The sequence below is a fragment of the Nilaparvata lugens genome, chromosome X (assembly GCF_014356525.2).
Source record: "Nilaparvata lugens isolate BPH chromosome X, ASM1435652v1, whole genome shotgun sequence".
Taxonomy (NCBI): Eukaryota; Metazoa; Arthropoda; class Insecta; order Hemiptera; family Delphacidae; genus Nilaparvata; species Nilaparvata lugens.
In genome coordinates this window covers 11,279,802-11,306,992 of record NC_052518.1, presented here as the reverse complement: position 1 = coordinate 11,306,992, position 27,191 = coordinate 11,279,802, and the positions used below count along the sequence as shown (strand labels likewise).

At 37.0% G+C, this 27,191-nt stretch overlaps 1 long non-coding RNA gene across 1 annotated transcript; it reads right to left on the bottom strand.

Annotated features, from left to right (window-relative positions):
- Window positions 1-19,999: 19,999 nt before the first annotated feature.
- LOC111046089 lies at window positions 20,000-25,661 on the bottom strand. Its single transcript, XR_002605751.2, has 3 exons — window positions 25,478-25,661; window positions 24,352-24,525; window positions 20,000-21,177 (listed from the first exon to the last, which is right to left on the bottom strand). It is a non-coding gene; the product is annotated as an uncharacterized LOC111046089 (long non-coding RNA).
- Window positions 25,662-27,191: the final 1,530 nt, after the last annotated feature.

The window sequence follows — 27,191 nt, the reverse complement described above, 5'->3', positions numbered from 1 at the left end:
AAGAAACCTTGGATTTGAATACTAGATTTACTTGGACTAGAAAATCTGTAGGCAAGTCATTATATTTGGAAGAAGATTCTCAAGAAAATGATGAGTTGAATACCAAAAATATGCAAACTAGAAAATCAGCCAGCTGGGTGTCAAGGTGCCAGTGCTGCCACCAGGAGCAGTCAAACCAAGGGCCCAAAGGTGCAGCATTTGTCCACTGAACAAAGATACAAAAACCACAATTTTGTGTACTGACTGTAACCAGTTCTCTTGCAAGAACCACGTGGACTCAAAATATGCACAATTTCACAACTTTAAAATTTTTTGCTAAAAAATGTAAGTTTTTGTAATTCCTTTATAATATTTACTTGAATCTTAGAAATGTTATCAAAAGTATTTTTTTATGTAATATTAAGGCCTAAAGAATACATTTATATTGTTTGTCAAATGAACAAGTGATAAGATAGCGCTTGATGGCTGAATAACATGCAGTTGTGAGCTCCTGCCTTTTTCTTGTGTTATAGTGGTTTTTTCAAGTCGTACTGAGTTGTGATTTCACCAGTGTGTTTATCTAGGTGATCTGCAGCTTTCTGTAAAGTTTCAAGTTTTTGACTCTTCTCTGAAGGATAGTATTCAGTTTTTACTAAAAATGGCTAGTAAACAATCTTTGCCAGCGGTTACACGAGCTACAGGAGTCAAAAACTTGACAAAGGCATCTCTCGATGGAGAGGGGGTAAACGATATACACAGCCTTATTGAAAGACTTTCTCTGAAGTTTTGAACAAGGGCGAATTTTTCAACAGCTTGGTATCAACTCTGGCCGACCGACTCACGGATAGCATCACTGACATTGTCTCTGCTAAAGTCGAACAAAAATTAGAGGCTAGGCTGCTTGCAGTTGAAAACGAATTAACTGCAATGAAGGCTTCCAACGAGAAAAAGGAAAGGAAGTTGGAAATTCGCATTGATGGTCTAGCCCAATACCAGCGCCGAAACAACCTCCGTAATTTGGGGTGATTAGCTGCCTTTATTAAAAACCTAGGAGGGCGAAGTTAGGGCGCAGCCGGCCCTCTCTTACACTTAACCCTCCAATACAATTCTAAGTAAAACTAAAACAATATACAACAAAGATTATAAGATAAAATAAAACAATTTACAAAAAATAAAATTTTCAAATAGCGAATGAAAGAAAGAAAAAAAAACAAAATTTCTTTCTTATTTGAATCAGTGAAAATGATACAATGAGAAAAAAGAGAAAACTGAAAAGTGAAAACGGAAGAAACGTCAGTTCAAAATCCATAGATCATTTCGATAGAGGAAAAAAGAAGAAAGAGAGGAATAAATTAAAGAAGGAAGAAAGGACACACACACACACACACACACACACACACACTAACACACACGTTAAGATCTAGTGAACATTCCAGCCGAGTCCACCACCTCTGATCCACCGCAAGACAGCCGCACTGAACCGACGATGTCCCTCAACAAGCTTTAGCTCAGCAGGCAGAGGATTCCACAAACTACAGGCTGTCACAAGGAACGACTTGTTGTACATAACAGTCCTATGTGTTGGGACAGCCAGCAGATGGGATCCATGCCGCGTTCCTCCATGACCAAAGTCACCCAAGTAGCGGTACTCTACTGCCAGATACTTAGGGGTTTTAGTTTTCAATATCTTATAGAGGAAGCACAAAGCATGATGTGATCTACTCTCACGCAGCTTCATAAGTTCAAGTCTGTTAAAGTATTCAGTTACATGGTCGTCACGTCTCAGGTTAAAGATAAAGCGAACACAGTAATTATGTGCACGCTGCATCCTCTGCAGAAGTTGAACTGTCATGTCAAGAGTCACAATGTCACAGTAGTTGAAGATCGGGAAGATCAGAGTCTTGACCAACATAACCTTCGTTGAAGAGGGAATGAAGTCAGAGATCCTCTTCAATGTCATAATCCCCCCAATGACCCTGTTACAAGTCTGAGTCACGTGGCTGGTCCAGTCAAGAGTCCTTGTCATTGTAAGTCCTAGATTTTTCACGTCAGAACTGTATTGCAATTGTATGTTATTCAATTTTATAAATGGTCCATTAGTTATGTCAAGTGTGTTTAAAAGTCTTGAGTAACCTATTACTATTGATTTTGATTTAGTTTCATTAATTTTCAGTCCATTATTCTCAGTCCATCGTACCAAACGAGTCAAGTCAGCATTGACTTCATCAACTGTGACGTCGAAGTCATTTTTCTTGCAGTGCCGGTATACTTGCAAGTCGTCGGCATACAGGTGATGTCTGGTCGTTAGTAGAGTGCTTGTCACGTCATTTATGTAGATGCTGAACAGCAGAGGACCCAATACCGAACCCTGAGGAACTCCTCTGTTCACTTCACGCCACCGTGAAGAGGCATCCCCAATTCTCACACACTGACACCGACCCTGAAGATAGGACCTCACCCATGCCACAGTGGAGTTGGAAAAACCTAAATTTCTGAGTTTATAGAGTAAAGTGGGATGGAAAATGCTATCGAATGCCTTACTAAAATCTATTAGGACTAGAACTGTTAGCTCTCTACGATCCATAGCCCTACGAATGTCGTCAGTGACTCTCAGGAGTGCAGAGGTGGTGCTATGACCACCACGGAACCCCGATTGAAAGTCACCAATCAATCCAGAACCATGGATAAATGAGCTTAATTGGGAGTGAACGATAATTTCCAGAACCTTGGACAAAACCGACAGTAAGCTTATAGGCCTGTAATCAGATGGAGAGAGAGGGTTAGGGATCTTGTTCAAGGGAATCACTATAGATAGCTTCCAGTCATTAGGAAAAACGGACGTTAAAAGTGAGGTATTGATCAAATGGGTTAGAAATGGGAGGATAAAAGGAAGGATAATTTTGATGAACTTAATCGGGATACCGTCCGCACCAACAGCATTACTCTTCACTCGATGAACAGCCAAGAAGACCTCTTGCTCCGTGACATTGGAGAAGTAGAAGTCCTCATTGGGATGAAAATCAGGCAGAGAGTCAAAGTGAGCACGAGCTTGGTCCAAACCCACAGGGATGTCAGTGAAGAAGTCATTGAGATCATCCAGCGAGTGAGCTACAGTCGGTACCTGCCTCTCCTTGCCAGCCCCAATCTCCCTTAGAGCACGCCAAAGAGATGAAGTTGATGATCGCTTTGAGGAGATCAAGTTACGATAGAATGTAGCTTTCGCATTTCTAATTGTTTGCTTGCAAGAGTTCCTCAAACGCTTATAATGATTGAAATCATTGGGGCTTTTTGAAGCTCTTGCAATTTTGCACCAATAATCTCGATCCCTCATTAGCTGGCGTATCTCATCTGTGAGCCATGGAGCAGGATCTCTGGTTACTCTGCGATTTTTTAAAGGAACATGTTTTTCAAAAAGAAAAACTATATTGTGGTTAAGAATGTCCAACATAACATTAACATTGTTAGTTTGGAATATCTGTAACCAGTCAAGGTTAATTGCATCATTGAACAAATTGTGGTAGTTTATATTCTTGTAATCTCTATAAGTGATTATTTTTGGTTTAGGTTTAGGCCTCTTAATATTATAAACTAGGAATATCATATCATGTGCAGAGAGGCCTGGAAAGGGGATCTGCCCATGGCACACAGCTTCTCTCACATCGGCAACTGCAATAAGATCAAGCAATGTGTCCGAAGTGGATGTATGGTGCGTAGCTTGGAGAGGCAGCAAGGTCATACCATTCGCAAAAAACATAGTGGTCAGTTGTATTTTGTCATGAGTATCAGGTCCAAGTAAGTCAGTATTGAAGTCACCCATGATAGCCACATGTTCATAGGGCACCATCAGCTCAAGTAGTGATTCCTTTAATTCTGACATATACCCAATATGAGGCGGCCTGTAGCAAACTGCTATTAACATTTTAACTCCGTTACACTTAACCTCAATAAACATATATTCAGGTCTAGCTGCACGGGAGGTATCAGAGGAAAACTTATGGACAGGCAGCAGAGAACGCTTGACAAACGCGGCAACCCCTCCCCCATTCTTGTGTAACCGGTCATTCCGAATGAGAAAATAATCCTCGAGTGCAACAAGTCGATTAGGGATTGTCGGTTTCAGCCAGGTCTCGGATACAAGAATGATGTCACAATCTTTGCCCTCGAAAGAGTGCCTAAATTCATCTATATGACAGAGAAGGGATTGCGCATTAACATGAGCGATCTTAAGTCGATCCGGGAAAGGAGAGAATGCCCGCTTGAGGGAATCGCCGACACTCAGCGCAGCCGCGCCGTCATCCTGCTGTATAGACAAGGTGGCTGCGACAAAGCAGCAAGGCAGAAGAGGGGGGTGAATCAGCGAAACAATGAGAAGCTACAAAAAAGACACTTACCACATTCATACTGACACACACACACAAAGAAGGAAATGATAGAAGAAATATAGAAATAAGAGATAGGAGAAGAAAATAATCAAGTGAAGAAGTCGAGCGCTATGAACAATAAGATAACGCTATATTAAAATGGAGAGATAAAACAAAGTAATGTACAGCAGTAAGTAATGAGTCGGAACGCTAGCTACAGGCTTGAGCTGTTCGGCTCCTAAAAGATAAAATTGAGGTTCTAATTCGGTTTTTGTGATAATAATTGTGAAAGAGAAAACGAATGACAGATCAAAAGTATTTCAGTTCAAGATTAGATACACAGTAAACTAGAAGACTGTAGGATGTCGATCAATGCGAGAGTCAAACGGAATAAAAGATAGTGTGAACCGAGTCCACTATTACAGATAACAGATAAGAGCAATCACGACAATCCTCAGGTAAATAGAATAGATTGGGACCAGAAAAAATATGAAAATGTAGTGTGAGAGAGAGAGAAGGAGAAAAGGAGAGAGATCCAATAATATATTGATAAGTGAGAGCAGAAAAGTAATGAATAATAGTGGGAAGATAGAATCAGAAGATAGAAGATAGAAGATAGATCAGATAGAATCTGTAATTATTTTAGGCTATAAGAGTATATAATCTAAGTTGTAAGAAAATTGTAGACAGATTACTATCTACCTATTCTTGTGTTTTAGAAAAATAATTATCAATCATTAAATCGTACATTATTATGGCAAACAAAGTATTTCATTATGGCGAACAAACCCAACTTTGATCTGACAAACTGTGTTCCGTCTTGTAAATGTGTTCTGTCTTATATAAGACAGAACAAATTTTTACTCAATAGTGCAAAACTCACAAAAATATCAACATTTTATATGATATCAAGAAATTTAAAATTTCAGAAAAATATATAATTAATGAGGAGAACAAAGAAAAGTAATAAATAAAAATATTTTAAAAAATTAGTGAAAAATGGAAAAAGAATCAAATAATAATAAACCAATGATAAGTCTTTCACAGAAACATAGATACTACGATTTCTAAATTCAATTTCATAGTTCAGCTTCCACTAAATTTATCAGAAATTTCTCCGAAACATAATTCTATCCCCCTCCCTCCACTTTACCGTACCATCAACAGTCCAGGCGTTTGCTTGGCCCACACGAGCAGCCACCTCGCGATAGAAGCTGTTCCGCTTCCGAGTGAGGTCCTCACGGATGGTGATCGAGGACCCCTTCAGCTGCCGCCGCACGGAGAGAACGGCACGTTTTGTCCGATAACTGATAAACTTTACCAGTATCGGACGCGGCCTAGGTCGCGGCTCGCCGGGCCTTGGATCGACAACACGGCCGGAGCGATGGCATCGGTCAATCAGTGCAGGGTCTATATTCACGTTGAGCCTGTCGCGGCATATTTCAGTCACGATGGCTGTCACGTCCTCACCCCTCACCTCCTCCACGCCAAAAATTCGCACATTGTTGCGCCGCTGGTACTGCTCCTGGTCATCGATCTTGTTTTCGAGCAGCTCCTGACGGGCCCTCGCGTCCTCGCGAACGGCGACAACCTCAGCCGCAAGAGACTCCACTCTCGCCTCCAACGCCGACAGTCGCGGTTCAAACGCTTGGATAAAGCGCGCGGAGATGGTATCTGCCAGTCGATCGAATAGATTATCGGCAACTCCATCTGCTAGCCTGGTCAGGAACTCGTCATCGGAGAGGAATGCCGAGAATTTCTCTCGAGCCGCTCCTCCCCCCACCACCGTATCGCTTCCACCTTTGGACGAAGAGGCAGAGGGGGCCGAATTCGACCGTTGATTTACTGGCACAGCTGGGCGCTTATCTCCTGCAGCAGCCTTATCAATCGAAGCCTGCGCCTTAGAACCGCTTCGTAGAGCTTTTGGCGATGGAAACATGTTACTTTGATTTTAAAATTTCTCAATTGCGCAAGATATATGAGGTGGATCGCAACAAGATTCGGTGATGAACTTGATAACACTTTCACACACAATATATGAAAGAATCACGCTGATTCAATGAGAAAACCGACTGAAACGACAATAGTTTTGAGGAGCCGAAACGAGACGCGTCAAGCTGCTTTCATAACTCTTATCTCACTGATGGGTGACCGAGTCGGCAAATGAAGATGTTCTGGAGGTGGTGTCCTCACTGTTCAGGGATCGACTTGGCATTCAGGACTTCAACCCGAATCTCATAGACCGTTGTCACCGGGTTGGTCGCGAGCGGCCTCCATCCAGTCAGCAGCCGGCAAGGATGCCTCGAGTGATACTTGTAAGGTTTGTGAGCTACCAGACAAGGCGTTGCGTGATCTCAAAGAGACAGAAGCTGAGAGGAACTCCTGTCACTATTAAGAAAGACCTCATGCGTCAAAGGTACGAGTTCTGCAGGGAGGTGGCTGAGAGGGTGGGCTGGAAGAATGTGTGGACAATAGATGGACGAGTTCTCTGGAGGGAAGGTGACAGGGTCTTCTCAGGAGAATCAGTGTAAGTGCTTCATCAATTCAATCACAACTATTGACTTATAAATGGTTGCACTGTTATGTAAATGGTAGTGAGGAACGAAATAAATAAGGAAAAAACTCAACTGTTATCTATTTCTTCATTTATAAGAAAAATTGAATATTGATTGATTAGAGTTAAAGACTCTGGACTTTTTTTTAAATTGATTTGATAGTCTTTTTTGTGTTTTCTCTTCACATTGTTTTTTATTTTTATCACCATTATTCAAGTTCTTGTTTCTGCCATTAAGCTCTTATAATCATGAATATGCGTACTTACGTACCTTTTATTATTTTGTATTAGAATTGTTGATTAGAATAATTTTCGAATGATGAGACTGTGAGTTGAAAGCTTCATTGATGACACAAAATAAGTGTCGATTGAATTCAATTGAATCATAATTCAAAACAGGATTGTTAAATGTGGATAGGTCTACCTATCTTAATTGTACCGAGCAGCTCTTTCTTTTTTTTTTCAGTGATGACAATTATTGCTCAAAACCTATATTATTGCATATTTAGATAAGCGGGAGCCCATGTTAAATTTACGCTATAATCTTATCTTTTAATCCATTCTCATTTCTTATCATATTATTATTTTAAAGTCATCCAGCAGTTCATAAAAGAATCTAACTATCATTTATTAACTTGTTACTTTTATCCTTTAAATGTCTGATTACATCTCTTTAATGCAGACTTCAATGAGAGGCGACAACTCCTCCTTAAAAATATGTCATGCAAACATTCAATCTTTGCCAGCGCATTTTGACTTTTTAAAATCATGTTATCTTCAGTTCCTCTAGATATTGTAGTATTGAGTGAATCTTGGCTTAAACCTAGTTTGCAGTCCTCAGCTTTTGCTATTCCTGAATATTCACTATTTAGAAACGACAGAATTAATAAGGGTGGTGGGGGAGTAGCTATCTATGTAAGATCCTCTTTTGCGGCTCGAGTTATAGTGTGTTCAGAGCGGTGTACTCTCATTCTCCCGAATTCCTCCTCCTTGATGTGAGAGTGGGTGGCGAGTCTGTTCTGGTCGCTGGTGTTTATCGCCCGCCTAGGGCAGGTAGTTTCCACACATTCAAGGATGCATTAGCTGGAGTTATGCATAGATACAACCACATAATTATTGTTGGTGACTTCAATGCTGATGTAATTAAAGATTTTCCTGAAGTAAGACAGATTAAAGCTTTTGCTGACACATTCAACTTCACAATTTTACCTAGTGGTCCGACATTCCTTACAGCAACATGTGATTCACTTCTCGACCTAGCAATTGTAAGTGATTATTCTAGTGTTATTACAAATGGACAAGCTTGATGTAACGATTTTTCAGCACATGATATAATATATTTTAACTACAGTCTGAAGCATGAAACCAATTACAATAAAACATTTGAATATCGAGACTTCCATAACTTTGATTTAGATTCGTGTCTGGAAGCTGCAGTGCGTCTCCCATGGCACAACATTTTGAATACAACAGATATTGACAATAAGATCAACACTTTCAATTCATTTATTTTTTCCTTTTTTGATGATTTTGCGCCTGTTAAATCAGTAACAATAAAAAGTAAACCATGTCCCTGGATAACAAGTGATATAATACGGATTAGGAAGGAAAGAGACAGGGCAAGGCGTCTGTATCTCCAAACGCATAGGGAGTCTGACTTAGCCCACTTCAAAAGTTTGCGAAACAAAGTCAAGTCTATGTGTAGGAACTCCAAGTTAAGATATTTCCATACTCAGTTCGAAAGTGGCGGAAACGCCTTGGTACTTTGGTCAAGATTGAGAAATTTAGGAGCTGTGCCTGTTAAGAGTGCATCAGGAGGGCTGGCGGTCTCACCTGGCGACTTTAATAAATTCTTTTGTACTCCTCATCTACCATCAGGTCTCCCTGATTACCGAACAATTTCTCAAATGATAAATTTGTCGAATCCTTGAATTCATGATGATCAGTTCCATTTTTCTCACGTGACTCCTAATCATATTGCTTACACTATATCAAATATGAATAAGAACAGCAAGGGTATTGATATGATTCCAGTCTCATTCTATAAAAAAATAATGCCAGTTCTTCTACCATCAATTTATTACGCATATATTTAATTTCTCTCTTCAAATGGGTATTTTCCCGAATTTGTGGAAGTATTCCATTATAAGACCAATCCCAAAGATATCTAATCCTTCCAATCCGTCAGACTTCCGACCCATCAACATACTCTGTTCCATTTCCAAAGCTTTAGAGAGAATTGTTCATGGGCAGTTAACAGCTCATCTCAGTTCAATTAACTATTTCCATAAGTTCCAGTCAGGTTTCAGAGCCAATTTCAGCACTTCCACTGCACTCTTGAAGGTTATCGACGATGTAAAATCTGCAATGGATCAAGGCATGCTAACAGCAATGGTTTCTTTTGATTTCAGCAAGGCATTTGATAACATCTCTCATTCGACTCTTATTCATAAATTAAAAAATCATTGTCATCTTTCACCTCTAACACTTTCTTGGTTCTCTTCATATTTTAGGGGTCGGTTCCAGGCTGTCATGGTTCCTGGTGTAACTGAGGTGGACTGGATGCCTGTTTCAGCTGGGGTGCCTCAGGGATCAGTACTTGGACCTCTCCTTTTTCCATTTACATAAATAACATAACAGAAATCATTGCTCATTCTTCATTCCACCTGTTTGCTGACGATCTAGTGTTTTATAAGCATTTCAAACCGGGTAATTGTGTGGAGGCTGTCACGCGGATGAACCTGGATGTCTCTTCACTCTCTGTGTGGGCCCGATCGCATTGCCTGTCGTTGAATACACAGAAAACGAAATGCACTGTTGTTGGTTCACGAAGACGAATTAGAGAAGGAGCGTTTGGTCTACGTTCTGTAACTTTGGATGGAGTGGAACTCATATATGATGATAGGATCAAGCTGCTTGGCATGCTGATTGACAACGCACTCACTTGTAGGTTCATGTGAATGCTGTAGTGAGAAAGGTGTTTGCAGGGATGCATCAAATAAAAATGTTGAGGAGATTTTTGCCGGTGGAGTGAGGAAGACTCTGGTTCAGGCGCTTATTCTCCCCCATTTCAATTATTGTTCAATGGTGTACAATGGTGTTTCTGGAGAGCTCAATGGCAGGCTTCAAAGGGCATTAAACTATGCTCTGCGATTTATTTTTGATGCTCGATGGAATGACCACGTAACACCCCTGTACAGAGAACTTGATTGGCTAAAATTAGAGCAGAGACGATTGTATTTCATACTCTGCCAAACCTACAAACTAATTGTGGGAGGTAATGGTCCAGAATATTTGAGAGAAGGACTTGTACTTTTTACTGAGGTTCATCAGAGGGATACTCGGTCTCACCGCTTCTTTCTTCAGATACCTCAACACAGAACGGCAATTTTTGGAGCTTTGTTCTGTGTTACGGCTTCTTGTGAATGGAATGCTCTGCCACTTTATATCATCCTTTCCCCATCCTTATCACTATTCCAAAAGAGAGTGCACCGACACATAGCTCTTGCTTCTGGGTATTGACTTATGGCTGGTATCGAGGAGAAGTTGTACTCCATTTTTTTTTTTAATTACCTACTTATGAAATGTAGATAATGATTTTTGCATGGGTTCACGAACTGCTTGACTTTTTTTTTCTTGTTTTTCCCTTCTCATTTTTCTATTTCTATCTTGTTTTTGAAGTAATGTATATTAATTTTTACTGTGCCCATCTATTGTACTTTTAGTTTTACATTAATACTTACCATATAGTTTATTCATGTACAATGCTATTTTGTTTTGTACCACTATGGGTCTTGTTAGACTCAGTGGAAATTGTCATATTGTATAAATAAATAAATGAATAAATAGATGAATAAATAAATAAATAAATAATAAAGTTTAAAAAATATCAATTAAAAATATTTTTTTATTTTTGGGGCACCCAGTACCCCTGTGTATGGTTAATGTAACAGAAATTGAGGTGTATGGATCCAGGGTTGAATATTCCAATTTCAATTCTGAAATAGAGGAGAAAAAATATAGAAGAAATGAGAATGTCTAGCAAGTCAGGTTCACCTCATATTATATTTTAGAAAGTATCTTTTTAATAATTTGGAAAATATTTTTGAACATACCCCAGAGCAACAAATTTTTTGTCTTGGATTAGAAGTTTACAATTTATGACTCTATTGTGTTGAATTATCCAATTGATTCAATTTTGTAATTTGCACTTGTATTCTTTGTGTAATCAATTTTCATGATAATTTTTATTTTTTATCATAACCTTAGTGTCCGGTTCACTATGTTCCTCATTAGGGAACTTTGGACAATATACGGCGAGGTGAATAACCCTTGGATATCCCCACCATTCAAAGTCATACAATAATAATAATAATATTTCCAATCTCACCAAATAATTAATTTTCCTTTTACTTTTTATTATTCATCAAAGAAAAGATATGAAAAAATTATCTAGATTACTACTGTATACTACTGTTTTGTAAATTATATTCATTTGATTGTGTCGATTCATATTACTAACTTACCATTGTTACAATAATAATTCAACATACTACCTTTTCTATAATATATTTTCCTTTAGTGATAGTTGATTTCATTTTTTCAATTTTGGAAAATAAAATATGTATTGAGTGAGAATATGCTAAATATTTAGACCATATCAAGTATTATGTATGTTACTCTATTCAAAATTATTAAACTTCAAGTAAAGATTATAACTTTAAAAAATAAGTTGTATTATTTTTATATTTTTCAAATCTCAAAGTGAATGAGATGTGTCTTCAATAAATCATCTTGAATGTGCAAAAAAAATTCTTGTCTCATTTTTATTGTCTCGATTTCTCTCTTATATTTACTCTCATTGCCTCTTATTTACTATAATATGCCCAGGAATTCGAGAAATAATTTCATTCCTTCAATATTTGCAGTGATAGATATGGCAACATGCTACTCTTATTAATAATCATACTCATACAATTTGTTTGAACAGTGCCTGTGAGTGTAGAAGACACATACACAACTTGAAGATTCCCATTGGCCTTCTTATGGTCTGATTGCCATCTGAGTGCAAGTGTATATAAATAATTATTTATCCTCATATTTATTTATTTATTACCTGGTTGTGGTAAGCAATATTCGTCATTGTTGCGCTTCAGGAAACATACTGCCGTTCATTGTGCTGAAGATGGAAACCTTGAATGCACCATTTGTTCGCCAGCAAGGAGGAAATAGTATTCCATGTGAAGGTTCATGCTGGGTCGTGCACAGTCAAGACAGCCAAAGATCGTAAATATCACTGTGATCACTGCGATCAATCATTTTTCACCAGCAGAGTGGTAAATGGTTTGTTTACAAAGTCGTCCGAGCGCTCCGTCGTCCGAGTGGCTGTCTCCCCGTTAAGACGACTCGTCTATTTCCTTTCCATTGTGCAAAGTGCAATATTTTAGGCGTCATTTCAACGAAAATTTTTCAGTGGAATGGTGAAAATATCTGATTGAGCTTTTCATAAAGGCCTAATATTATCAAGATTATTGACAGTCCTTTACAACGCGTGTAGCTGCTAATACTTATTGTGTTTGGGAATAGCAACGGTTTTCAAAGAAGATATCTTGAAATAAACTGTGTGTTTCTAGGCTGCAACTAGACCATGGTCTAAGTGAAGCAAGAATTTGACATTGCCTCAAAATATTAGCAAATTCAAGCAATACGGCAGTGAACATCTTGTTGAAAGTAATCAGACGTGTTTTGTTTTGAGAGTTGAAACGAAGCTTATAACAGTGGACATTTCTCAATTCCATATTAAAATAAGAATATGAAATTGCTACTGATGAAACGGATATAGCTGAGACCAGAACTGTTCAAGTGATGCGGCCTCTCTGAATCCTGCCAATAAGTTATGATCGAACGCTCGTGGCGGAAAGACGTTCTGAGGCCGACCGCTCTTATCAATAGTGAATAACAAGATAACCGTATTGTTTCTAAAATATTGTTACGGATTCGAAAATAGTAGTGAAATTCTTCTCTATAATTCGTTCTGTTTCGGTTTTGAAATGAGTGATAAATGCAAGCTGTGCTCTAAATCGATAGGAGCCCGACAACTGAGAATTCAGTGTGCTGAGTGTGTCAATCTCTTTCAATTCTACAAACACTGCCCAGTACTTCATCACTGTCTGCCACAGAAATACAGAGTATGTTGAGTAAGGGAAATAATAAAGTCTTGATAACGATGGGGAAGACTGACAAGTTGGTGTCTTTGCAAAATAATCAAAGTGTGGTGAGGTTGACTAAAACACTTGGACTGCCGACAACTGAGAATTCAGTGTGCTGAGTGTGTCAATCTCTTTCATGGAGCTTGTTATCAATTGTCAAAGGACGACATCGACTTCCTGGTGACCACCAACGAGATCTGGCGCTGTGACCCGTGCAAGAAAAACAGAAGAAAGAGTATGCAGGTCGAATCTCTACTCAGCAAGGATAAGGTTGATATTGGGGATGTCTACAAGTTGCTTCAAGAAATGAGAGAAGAAAACAAGGCACAAATAAAAAATATAGAGAACGAATTGGGAAAGTCAGTGGAGGTGTGTCACGAAAATATTGAAGACTTGAAGAAAATAATAAAAGATCAGTCAACCACCATCGATAAATACCAGGAAAACTATGACTCACTGACGCAGGAAAACTCGTATTTGCGGAAAAAATGCAAGGACCTTGAGACCTGTATAGAAGACATGGAGCAGTACTCTCGAATCAACTGCATTGAAATTAATGGGGTTCCCGAAGAAAAGAATGAAAATGTCTATCAAATTGTTAAATCTGTGGGCAGGAGTCTTGGAATTACGATAGACGAGAAGGATGTCGACGCCTGTCATCGCCTTGGAGCTTCTAGAGAGGAAGAGAAACGTACAAGGGGAATTATAGTGAAATTTGTGCGGAGATCAGTTAAAGAAGACATACTTCAGAAGAGGAGAGTCGTGCATAATTTCAACATGAAGGACATTGGTTTCATGGTTCGAACAGCCGACCCTATATACATTAATGAAAGCCTTAGTGCAGGACGCCGCAAAGTTCTAAATGCTGCCAGGGCCTTGATGAAACAAAACCTTCTTCAGTATGTATGGGTACGTAATGGAAAAATACTAACGAAAGTGCAGGATGGAGCAAAAACGGTTGCTGTGACTACAATGGACCAGGTGGATGCCCTAAATATTAAAACAACTGCCGAACAATTATCACGACCTGGTACCGAGCAGTTAAATCAACCAAATACGATAACAAATGAGTAAGCTACTTACAAACTGTATATTTAATGATTATGTAAATGATTTAGTGATTATCCATCAGAACATTAGAAGTATGAGAAAGAACTTTGACCTGTTACTTATTAACATGCAAAATCTAGATAAGGCACCCAACATAATAATATTAAGTGAAATATGGATAGAGAGTAATGAGCTGGACTTATACAAAATTCCTAACTATCGTATGCTTTCAAAATGTAATAGTAAAATAAGAGCTGGCGGAGTGTTGGTCTATGTAACTGAGTCATTATCCTGTAACTGTTTATCTGTTGATAATTTCTCTTCAGCCGATATCGTTAGAATTCTTATCAAAGCAGAGAAAAATTCGACACTTGAGATTCTAGCTATCTATAGGCTACAAGAATTCTCTATCAATATTTTTAATGACGAACTAGATCTGCTGTTATCATCAATTAAATGCCCCAACCTCATTGTGACAGGTGACTTAAATATAGATCTTCTCAAACCAGCCGCAGCTGACTATAAGATAATTATGTCCAGTCATGGATTATTATCGTACATTAATTTCCCCACCAGAATAACAAACAACTCCAGCACATGTATTGATAATTTTTTCTTTAGACATAAAATAAATTTTCACCCCGACCTTGACTGTTTTGTGATTGATAGCAATATTACAGACCACAGAATGATTGCAGCATGTTTAAATTTCAAACCTAATAGAAGACCATTTAATAGTGGAAAAGATGTAAAATCTTTAAACTTCAAACTCCTTTCTAGGCTACTGAAAGATGTTGACTGGAATGAAGTATATGATAGTGATGTGAATGTAGGTTTTGATATTTTTTTAACCAAACTGTCCTCGTGTATTAGCGCATCACAGAATATTCCTAAACCAAAACCAAAGTCCAAAAATAAATTACAACCCTGGATGAATGATATCTTGCTATCCCAAATTAACAAGAAAAATGCATTGTATAAAAACATTTAAAACACCCAGAAAACATAGAAATGAAGGAAGCCTACAATGTTTTGAAAAATTTACTACAAACTCAAATAGTAGAAGTGAAAAATTTATACTATAAAAAATTATTTGAAACAAATAGAAATAACGCAAAGAAACAGTGGCGAACATTAAATAGTATAATAGGTAATGACAAAAACCATGTCCAAAATATTGCCTTGAGGAATGAAAATGGAGCGATTGAGGATGACCCAAGGTTGGTGGCCAACATATTTAATTTTTTTTTTGTACTGTGGCAAAGGGTCTTAGAGAGAGGATAATCACAGATATTTCCTTGATAGCCCAAAATAACAAATTGAGAGGAGGATTGTTTAGGAAAGAACGCATTGATAATAGTATGTTTTTTTACCCAACTACATCAAATGAGATATCAAATATCATCAATTCACTCAATAATCGTAAGGCCCCGGGATTCAATGATATAACTCCTGTAATGTTAAAACATATACTGCCTGATATTGTTGATGTTTTGGTCCACCTAATTAATCAAAGCCTCTGTTCTGGAGTATTCCCAGATTCATTGAAGAAAACCATTATAAAGCCATTATACAAGAAGGGTGATCCATGTGACCCCACCAACTACCGCCCAATTGCTTTATTGTCATTGTTCTCCAAAATTCTCGAGAAGGTTGTCAAAGCCCGATTAATGCAATTTCTATTGATGCATAATTTTTTTAGCAAATCCCAGTATGGGTTCAGAGAAGGATTAAATACAGAGAAAGCACTACTGGATTACATGATCAATGTTTATGATTCACTAAATGGGGGAGGCCTTTGTGCAGGGATTTTTGTTGATATTATGAAGGCATTTGATACTGTCGATCACTCCCTGCTTTTATCGAGGATGAGCGATGCAGGGGTGAGAGGCATACCACTCAACTGGTTTCGATCGTACTTGTCTGGGAGAACCCTACAAACAAAAGTAAACAGCACTCTAAGCGAGAGAGGTCTAGTTGAATTCGGTATTCCCCAAGGATCGGTGTTATCGGGACCACTCTTTCTTATCTATGTCAATGAATTATGTAATGGGTTGTTTAGGGGTAGACTCACTGCCTTTGCAGATGATACGGCTCTTTTTTATAAAGCTAACTCTATAGAAGAATTACATGCCGACATGCAAGCAGATGTAATGGCACTAAGATGGTGGTTCACAGACAACTATATGATAATGAGCCCCAAAACAAAATATATGATATTCAGTTTATCGCGAAATGTGCATTTCCCTTTGCCACTCAGGTACCACATGTTATCATGTGTCGAAAACACAACATGCTCTTGCCCACAAATTGATCAGGTAGAAGAAATAAAATATTTAGGTCTAGTATTAGACTCCAAAGTTAAATGGAAAAATCATTTGAACTACCTAAAACAGAAACTTATTAAGTACATACGAATATTTTATTTGCTGAGAACAGTTTGCGATGCAGGATTGTTGAAGTCTGTTTACTATGCCTTGGTAAATTCAAAGCTAGAGTATGGATTGGTGTTGTGGGGTGGTGCTTATTCCACGACCTTGAATCCAATAATTGTACTACAAAAGTTTTTTATTTGTATTTTAGCTTGGAAGTCAAAGATGGAACCTTCGGCACCTCTATTTAAACAGTTTGCCATTCTCCCCCTGAGAAGCCTATACGTATACAAAGTTCTGAGGAATTTCTTTGACCGAAGTGGAACAAACAACGGTAATGCTAACCTAAAGAAAAGTATTTTGAGAAATAAATCAGAAGTATGCATACCCAAACCTATTAAAGTCACTTCATGAAGTTTTTCTCGTATCAGGCTCCTAAGTTCTACAACCTACTACCCTTAGAAATACGCCAATGTGAAAAGCGAACAAAATTCCTGAAAAGTGACAAGATTTTTTTACTAAATATAGAAAACGTTGATATATTTTTCAAATCACTCATATAGTCATATAAATCAAATTAAAAAAGAGTACGGAAGGCTAGCTATAGAATTCTCTGTAATAGTTAACCCCAATGTAGAGCACAGTGTATTATGTTCAAAGCCTAAATTGTGAAATTTTCTTACATTCTTAAGAGCATTACTAAAGTGTTTAAAATTGGTCGGCCTCAACCACTCTATTCCACTGAGTTTGAATATTAATTATTTATCACCATCTCACACAGGTTTTTACCTCGAGATGCATGATTCCCTTAAGAACTGTTATTAGTAAAGATGTCAGGCGACACATGGTAGTTCACACAGGCAAAAGGGACTTTCTGTCAATTTTGTCCTCAACTCTTTGCAAGGAAAGACCATCTTGATAGACACATCAAGAAAAGTCATAGTTCACCTGGTAAAAAGGTCAAAACAAAGCGGGCCGAAGCAAAAACCAAGACTGTTGATAGTATACTGGTTGAAACAGGATGATCAACAATTCAACTGCAATTGAAACCTTCTTCATTGTCAAAACTATCTGCCACAATAACTTCGGGAGAATTGTATAGTAATGTATCTCAGGAAGCTAATTTGATGTCCGAGTTTGAAGAACCAAAAGATTCCAAGTCAGATATATTTTGGAGCCATCTTTCTGGAGAACATGGTTGTGTTGCTCTGATGTCTAATCTGCTATCTCCAAGTATGAGTAGCTCTGAGATGTTGAATCTAGTATACGAGAGTGAACATGTGTATAGTGAGGGACAGTATCCCATTGATGATAACAACGAATCATCAACCGCCATTCTCAGAACGGTAGATGCGCATCAGTTTGATCAACCCGCTGCTTCATCATCATCATCCCCCTCCTATTCTGCCATGATAGACTCATTCGGTCTGGAGCTGAAGCCCGGAGATTTAGAGGATTTAAAAGATTTGAAGCCTGAAGACATCGCTCCGATGTCTGAAAATCCCACCTCACACCAACAATCAATCATGGAAAGAAATCTATCGATCGATGATTTACCTTTGACTATACCGATTCTACCTCAGGAGGAGCATCTCCAATTGCAGGCCACTCGACAGTTTTTGGCGAATGATGAGACCAGCCACCACTCTTGGCACATCATCAGCCTGACTGCTCCAGCGGCCACACAGCAATTACTAGAGCTTCCGCACTACAACATTTCTGCCACTCAAGAAAGTGTAAGTGAAGTCTAAGACACCACCCCTCGATTCAATCAAGCCTTTCAACATCAGCCTCCCCCTACAAAATAATCAATTAGCTTACTGCACCTGACAGTCTGAGTGGCCTAAGATCACGGTTCATCATCTTTATAGCTGAATGACTAAATTTGTTCATTTGATCGTTTGAATGAAGGTGAGAAGTTGTCACTTCCACAAGTACTTTATTCAATCTAAATGTGTCTTGATGCACTCAAGGTATCACCTTCAGTGGGTTTTTTTTGGGTTGAACTGAGGAATGGATGAAGTAGAAAGGACATTCTGGTTGATCAACTTCATGTGTGACAACGCAATATATAGAAACTTGATCTCATGCTATTCTACTGATGAATAAATTGTGTTATTCAACCACTGTTGCCTTGAGTGCATTGAAACTAGTTTGGATGAATAAACTACAAGTGGAAGTGACAACATCTTCTCATCACAAAACAGAACCAATCATTCAAAACATTCAAAATATACAGAAAGCCCACAACAACCGACACCACAATCCATTGCACTTCAAATCACCCTATCCAACACAAACTTGCAGCCTACAACCACATGCTATACAGATTAATAGATATCCCAATGACAACCACAGATTACAACACTGAACTGCACACAATAAAATATATTGCACAACAAAATGGATACAAACCCTCAATGATTGACAAACTACTACAAAAAATCAAAAACAACAAGAACAATCCGCAAAACTCTGACAAATACAACACTGATAATCATACAGCATTCGTCACCCTCACATACCACAACAATAAAACTTACAAAATAGCAGCATCATTCAAGAAAATAAAATACAATGTTGCATACAGAACAAAAAACTCACTAAAAAAACTCTTGTCCCCACACAACATCTCTCAAAATCAATACAATAGACCAGGAATTTATAAACTAAATTGTAGAGATTGCAGCAAATTCTACATAGGTAAAACAGCTAGAAATTTCAATATAAGATTCAAAGAACACACAAGAGCCATTACCCATCCGTCCTCCCATTCCACCTTTGCAGAACACATTATCTCCACTGACCACACACACCCTGACATAGACAACAACCTCGAAATACTCCACTATTCCCACAAAAACAGAAAATTAAATGTACTAGAACAGTTCAAAATATACAAACACACCAAACAACAGCCAAACAATATTCTAAATGACCAAATCAACTTTTCCTCCCACACCCTGTTTGACAAACTCATTTAAATACTCCTCCATTAACCACCAAAACTCCCCTCCACCCCAACCAAATTTCACCCTCATAACCTTAGGTTAGGTTAGGTTAGGAAACACTTCAGTTCCTGTTTGGCTTGAAAATGTGCAATACCAGCACAAAACGGACGTCGCCACATCAAATAATGTGAGTGCTTTTTCACTTTAAAGTTTTATAAAATTTAATAGTGTTAATAAAAATTGCTTTGCCCCCCCTCCCCACGCCACGGGGGTGTAAGTTGTGCCAAGTGTTGTCCTGTAGGTGACAAGTTGTCGGGGTGACACCTTGACACCAGCATGCAAGGTGTCAGGTTGTCGTGAATGGTGCCGACAAACGGTACCTGCAGTACCAGCAGGTACAGGAGTCAAGTAGTCGGGGTGAGACTCTGACGTGAGTTGGCGAGGTGTCAAGTTATCGTTTACAGTCATGGCACCTTCGGTCCAGTAGGTGACAACTTGATGGCAATGGTATATTTTTACGAGGATACAGGTTGTCGCCTATGGCCAAAATGACCAGGAGTCAGGTTGTCGAGGTGACACCTAGACGCGACCCTAAATCCATAGGCCTAGGCTACTGTCTCAATTTATAAATTTTTGAAGTTGTATTTTTTGTATCCTTATGAGCTTTTGTCAATAGTCAGAGATTTCAAAGTTACTCAGGTCTGTGATTTACTAGAATACATAAGTGATAATTATGATTTTTCAAACAAAACTGGTTGTATTATTACTGTGCAGTTACAATCACCTAATATGTACGTTTTCAGTGTGTCTAAGTGCCCGTAATTATATTGTAACATATCTGGGTATCATTATTATCATAAAATTACAATTACCCACCACTAATTATTTCTATTCCTTTACTATTTTTTCCATGCAACTACGGCGTTGGACTGTGCGATTTGGCAAGATTGCACCCCTACAAATGTTTTATTACTTGCCTGTTTTTCTCACCCAAACATTCAGCTAAAAATTCCATACTATAATGAGGTTCACGTTATAATGGCAGTATTCGATTGACAATAGTGTAGCTATCCTTGTCTATCATGCAACAAAGCATATAGCGCTATATCTCTCTAGCTTTGCAATGTTGTCAGTTTGCCAAAAATACCGAGTGTTTCAAAAAGAATGACCCAATTTGAAACAGTTATATTTATTTTTAAAAATGGTGCTCACAAATCAATTTTACATAAAATTACTTATTGATTATTCTATCAAGGAAATGAGAACTAATAATAGATCAAATTTAATGGGATGAATTGAATAACAGCAGTGTAGACTAAGTGTTAAAATGGAGTCAATTCAGAGACTTGGAAATGTTGCTCTCTTATTTTTCTTCACTGCCATTATAACGTGGACCTCACTATACTGTACAAGTCTCCCTGAAGATTGTAAATTTAATAAATATTGGTGAATGAAATAACGATTACCGTAACAGCTACTTGGCGATAACCATCGTTTCATAAATCCTTTCCATGCGAAGTAGATGCTGTATGTCCCACGAAAAAGTATTTTATGATGCCATCTCAAGATATATTATGTGATGTCAGATGAAGATGTATCCTGTGATGTCGAATGTAGATGTATCCTATGATGTCCTCTTTGATGTCTTGTGAAGCAGTGTTCTATGATGTCATCAGTCTGTATGTAAGTCACCAGTGTTTGCTGCAAGGATAAAATGATTTTTTTTATTTAATTGAATGGATATAAAAATTGAAATTCTTTTGAAATTGAATAATTTAAATAATAGCTTGGAAAATTGATTACGTGTTGAAGGAAAAAATTAAAAGCCATGGCGAATAATTTATAATCTGTCCAAAGAACGATGAGCGCTGGATGATTAAGCCGACCCTCGCTCCCCCACGCACAGGCACACACGCCCGGCCTACCTGCGCCATCGATATATATGCACCATTCATATACTGTGTATACTACATAGTTATATCGATTCTATATATCGATGACCTGCACTAGTGGGTATTCTGTGAATGAATTTGTATATGCCTGAGCGAGCTATCACCAACTATTCCTTGTGCTAAGATATTATATTTCTTCTTTCTTCAACTGTAAATTTTTCTTGATTTGTTCTCTCATTACTCAAATTTACATATTACTCCTTTCAAAATGAGTCCAAACATGGTGCATTTGTGACAACTGTAAGCGGTTTTAGTGTCTTGAAAATCAAAATAATGAAACGGGACCTTCATACATGTTTATATTTTATATATGTTACAATTATATAATAGCAGGTAACCCGTGCTCCTCACAGGGTCTGATTAAAAACTTGACGAACTGCAAATTCGACCTACTGAGATCTTGGAGACTTCAAAATACACTGTTATATTTTTCATTACAGATATTTGATAAATGACATAGAACTATTATAGTGTAATACCAGCCTTAAAGTTGTCACAAGTGTATCGTGTTTGGACTCATTTTGAAAGGAATAATATTTACAGTTCAGTAATTGGAGTACAAATTGAGTAAAGTTTACAGTTGGAAAAATATATTTTTTAGAACAAGGTGATTCATAGAAGAAGAATCATTAGCTGGCAGGTAGCAGACCGCAAGGAGAGTGTATATACCTATATATTATTCTTGGGTAGACCGTCTTTTTTCTCACACACACAAACAGAAACTGCGTTTGTGTGTGTGAGTTGTAGGAGGGTCGGCTTAATCATCCAGCGCTCATGGTTCTTTGGACAGAGTATATGTTTCAAACTTGTTGACGTTGTTAGCTCAATCGAATACAGGATGGATAATACTAATATTTTTATAAGTCCACAAGGACGGCACTACTTACATGTCACAAGCATAAACAGCAAACAGAATGTGAACGTCATATTACTATAGAGAAAAGAGAAAAGTAGGGAAAATAGAAGGAGAAGAATGTAACTGGATGTCCTGATTTCTTGGATAAACAACAATAAACTTAGTTCAGGAGTGAACAAACAAGAAAATAATATACTTTTCTCAAGCGAAAACATAAAAAACCTACCAAGCGAGACCTGAAAGTACGTAAACACTGTGTCAAATTCCACCCTGTAGTAGTGACATAGAGTCCATCAGACTACATGTTTTGACAAAGATCTTCAACCAGCTTTTCTAAAAGTTAATGCCTACCTATTTTCATTGAGATAAATTGAATATTTTATAAAACTAAGCAAATTACACCATCAAATATTTTATATACTTGAGTCTCAAAGGCCAATAGGAGGCCTATGAATAATTACGAGGTAATTATTGAGCAAACATAAAACAGTTAATAAGATATTGTATTACTCGAACTTTTATAGGGAGAGAGTTGGAAGATTATCATTGTCTACAGGGCTCAGAAAAATGAATTTTTCATCATGTAAATACATTATTACCATAATTAACATAATCACATTATACACGTCATAATAATTCAAAAAAATTCAGAAAAATGTGCTTGAAAATGTGTGGATAAAGTAGGAATAGACTTAGAGCGATCTTTAGGTATTAGGAGGTATTCATTCATTTTATCAGAGACTAATCAGGTGTCATCTATTAAAATGTCATTTTTATGCAATACAATATCCACTGGTAAGAGTGTTTATAGAGTTTTCCACTCTCTCTGGGATTTTGTTTTTATTTAAACTAATTATTATTATACATAGGTTGTGGGGCTCTACTATTATTTCATAGAATGGATATTCTGATATTTGATAGTAAATATAATTTTAATTTATCAAGATGAAATCAGATGATAGATGTAATTTTAATTAATCAAGATAGAATCAGGTTTTAATTTTTTTTAAATTCTGAGCTCTTGGGGGGCCATGGTCACCCCTGGAGACGATACTGGACATGCTAACCATTGCACCATCTCTCAGTAATCTCTGAAGATTTCTCTGCTAAGATAAATTGCATTCATATAAATCGGCAACCCAGAGAAAATGGGAATGAGCATAGACTTTTTTTAAATATTGTTAGAAGAAACAAAGAAGATGGAATTCCCTCTAGATAGTTCATCTAATAGTCATGGAATAGTTCCATTTATATTAAAGATTTCTGGTTCGAATATTTTTGGGCCAAAAAATTGGACATGAATAAAGTGAATAAGATAATCTTGCTTTTAGATCGCTAAATTATTTTAAATTCGTGAAAGGGACAGGATTTTTTTATGTGCCTGTTGTTTCTTTACAAAATAATACGTAATAAATGTGTGTTTATATACAATTAAATGAACCGTTTTTTTTTTGTTATTACCAAAATAGATACGTAGGCCTAAATAAATGAATTTACAAAATAGCGATTATTATGTATGCTATGTGCACAGCAGAGATTTAATATACCCTTTCATAGCTGTTGTTTAATCTTCAAATATTTTCGATACTATTATTTTCCTTGTTGGTTATCCATCTTGTTTTCACTATTATTATTACTATCGTATTTCATAAAAATTTGAAGTGAAAAAACACTCACATTCTTTGATGTGGCGACGTCCGTTTCGTGCTGGTATTGCACATTTTCAAGCCAAACAGAAACTGAAGTATTTAAGGTTATGAGGGTGAGATTTAAATGAGTTTGTCAAACAGGGTGTGGAAGGAAAAGTTGATTTGGTCACCTGGGGGTGGTCACCCTCCACCCCCAAACTGACCAAATCTCACCCTCATAACCTTAAATACTTCAGTTTCTGTTTGGCTTGAAAATGTGCAATACCAGCACGAAACGGACGTCGCCACATCGAAGAATGTGAGTGTTTTTTCACTTTAAAGTTTTATGAAATACGACAGTAACAATTATTTTAGTAGAAATCATATTCAATCTATCGCTTTAAATTTGAAATGAGATATTGAGAATGTGGGTAGTTACCTGTTTCAGAGCGGGTTAAGTTGTCTAGAGTTCTGTGGGTTGAGTACCATGGTAGACTCAAATTTTGAAGAATGTTGAATTTATGAGAGATCCACATCATCCATAGATAATAACACGCGAAACCAGTAACTTTCAGAGCCGCACAGTAATATGCTTGTTGATGAAGTGCTCAAACTGAAAAAGGAAAAATTCCCAATCAAATGCATGATAAAAAATACAAAACTACGAAAAAGATCGACAAACACTCATCATTTAAATGATTGCGAGAGAAAAAGAAGATTCTTCTCTCCCGAATTTAAATAAAATAACATAGTAATGGTTAGACCTTCACGTTTGCAGTTTTAACAGAAATTCTAGACCACGAATACTCTTGTTCTAAATACTCAAATCAATCAAATCAGAATCGTTCATTCTCATTAAAAAAAGAATTTGTTTAAAAATGTCAACTTATGATATACTGCATTAGCAAACTTCAGAATTTGCTAATAAGATTACAATGAAAATCGGATATTCATCACAATATGTTTATATTTCATCGGAAAATGAGAAAATAAGCATGTTATCACTTACTATAATCACATAATAATCAACATTGATATTATTCATCATATAAGTCAAATTATACTTCTAAAATCAAATCAATATCATCAGTTTAAATGTCCTGCTATTTTGCAACTGACTTTTCTTGGAATAGATAAATAGTTTTTCTAAATAGAATTCATAAAATAGTTCTACCAGGATTAAGTTTGTTTTCTATTGAACTTTCACAGCTTCAAGAAATTTTAAAATGATGAAAAATAAATTAAGCATGTTATTAGAGATGTTCTAGTTCTATTTCATAATAGGATATCGTGACATAAGAATAAAGAAATAGAAATTAATTTGAAATAGAAATATTAGATTTTCTATTTGGAAAAGAATAATAATTTGGTAGTAATAATAAACAATTTTAATTACTCAAAATTTGAGTTTGAATGCTAGTTAAGTAAGTTTCAACTCACAAAAATGATGATGATGAAGCATTAAAACTTGTATGAACAAAACTACCTATTCAAGTAGAAGACAAAATAGTGTGTTTTAGTTCGCGATGAGTTATGCATAAATGAAATTCTATATATATACACACCTTGCTATTGCACTTTCAAGACAAGTAAATATTACAGCACGAGCTCCTTCTTGTTCGGTGAAATTAAATATTGTCTGAATCTCCACAGAACCACTATTTAATTTCATCAGCCACACACAGAATTCACCAGCAGTTTTATAAAGGAATTCACAGATCCTAAAACATGAAGAAAGGTTTGAAGAGAATAATTTCAGCTTGTATTATTATCTCTATTCTATCTCATTGTTATCATTACTGTTTTTCTCCTCTACTGCCCATCGTTCCCAGCCCCTCCCACACTGCATTTAGACTAGCTGGACATGGTTAGCGTCACTTAAATCTTTCAGCATTGTTTGTATTGCGTAGATTGATGTTACTCATACTGAAGGAATACTGAAGAATCTCGCTATCATTAGGGAGCGGTTTGACAAACGATTTAATAGTATCTTATGCCACATGGACGGGAAGAGGCCTTTTGCAGTCGAGGATGATGTTTCAAGAATTTTATTCGAGCACTGCAAAAGACATTCACGTCCAAGTAACGTACACTATTTTTTGTCATAATAATCTAAAGAAGAATAATTGAGAAATATAAAACATTAAAACAAAACTGCTTGTGCTGAAGTTACTACATGCATTCTATGAACATTTCCTAGTTTACAAATTCCGAATCAGTAATTTTGTGGAAGTTGACAAAACTTCCACCTGGAGCTCTGAAGGTGGTTTTTTGCAGCAGTTTTGCTGTTCTATCTCGGAACTAGGAAACATATGGTTTCATTACAGTAGAGTATGCTGTGATGAAAATCATATGCTTATTTGTTCTACAAACACCTATTTACCGGCTTGATTTCATGCACGGAGAACAGCTGAGATTGAATGATTATGACAAAAATATATTTACTAACTAGTATTATATAGATCGTTGGGTTTGACTCGGTGATCGCGCTGATAAGCTATCGTTTCGAATCATGCGCTTCCTACTCCGTTGTAAGGGTGTCCGCTTCAGCCATCTCTTCTGAATATGATTTGATGAGTTGTGAAATCGCTCCCGGTGGTTCGGAACCCATCTAAAACTGTGGGTCCATTCATCTCTCATTTATTCTAAACAACTTATTTTACAAAAGTAGGTGTTTCAAGTTTAGGATGAGCATGATTGTTGAGCAAGATGACAAAGATGATGATGATGAATGAAGTTATTAGATGAAAATACATTACAGTAAATAATACTGACATTCATTTTTTTCTGAGGATGATACCCATATGACCTCTAGACTTGTGCGTGAATAATGAGACTTATGATGATGAGAGATGAGTAGTCTATGGGCCTACAGCTTTTGGTGGGTTCCGAACTTCCGAGAAGCAATTTCATATGGTATTTAGAGGAGTTCGGCTCTAAACGGGTCACCCGTATTGAACGAATAGCAGGCTCATAAAGCGTATATCAATGACTTATCAGTGCGACCACGAAACCAAACCGTTTGCAATATAAGTCTATTTTGCAATAAATAGAGAAATACCATGCAGGCAAAATTATAGTCAGAATATAATATGGATGGAAATAAGTAAGTAAGGGTATGTTATTTTTGGTACCACTTATAATATCAATTAAGCAATTATTCAAGCCTCTTTAAAACAAAATAAGCTCCTACATAAGTTATGGTATAAAATGGTTTAAATTATAAAAACAAAGCTAAAATAAACTGTAAATAATATGGAATAATATACTACATGGAGA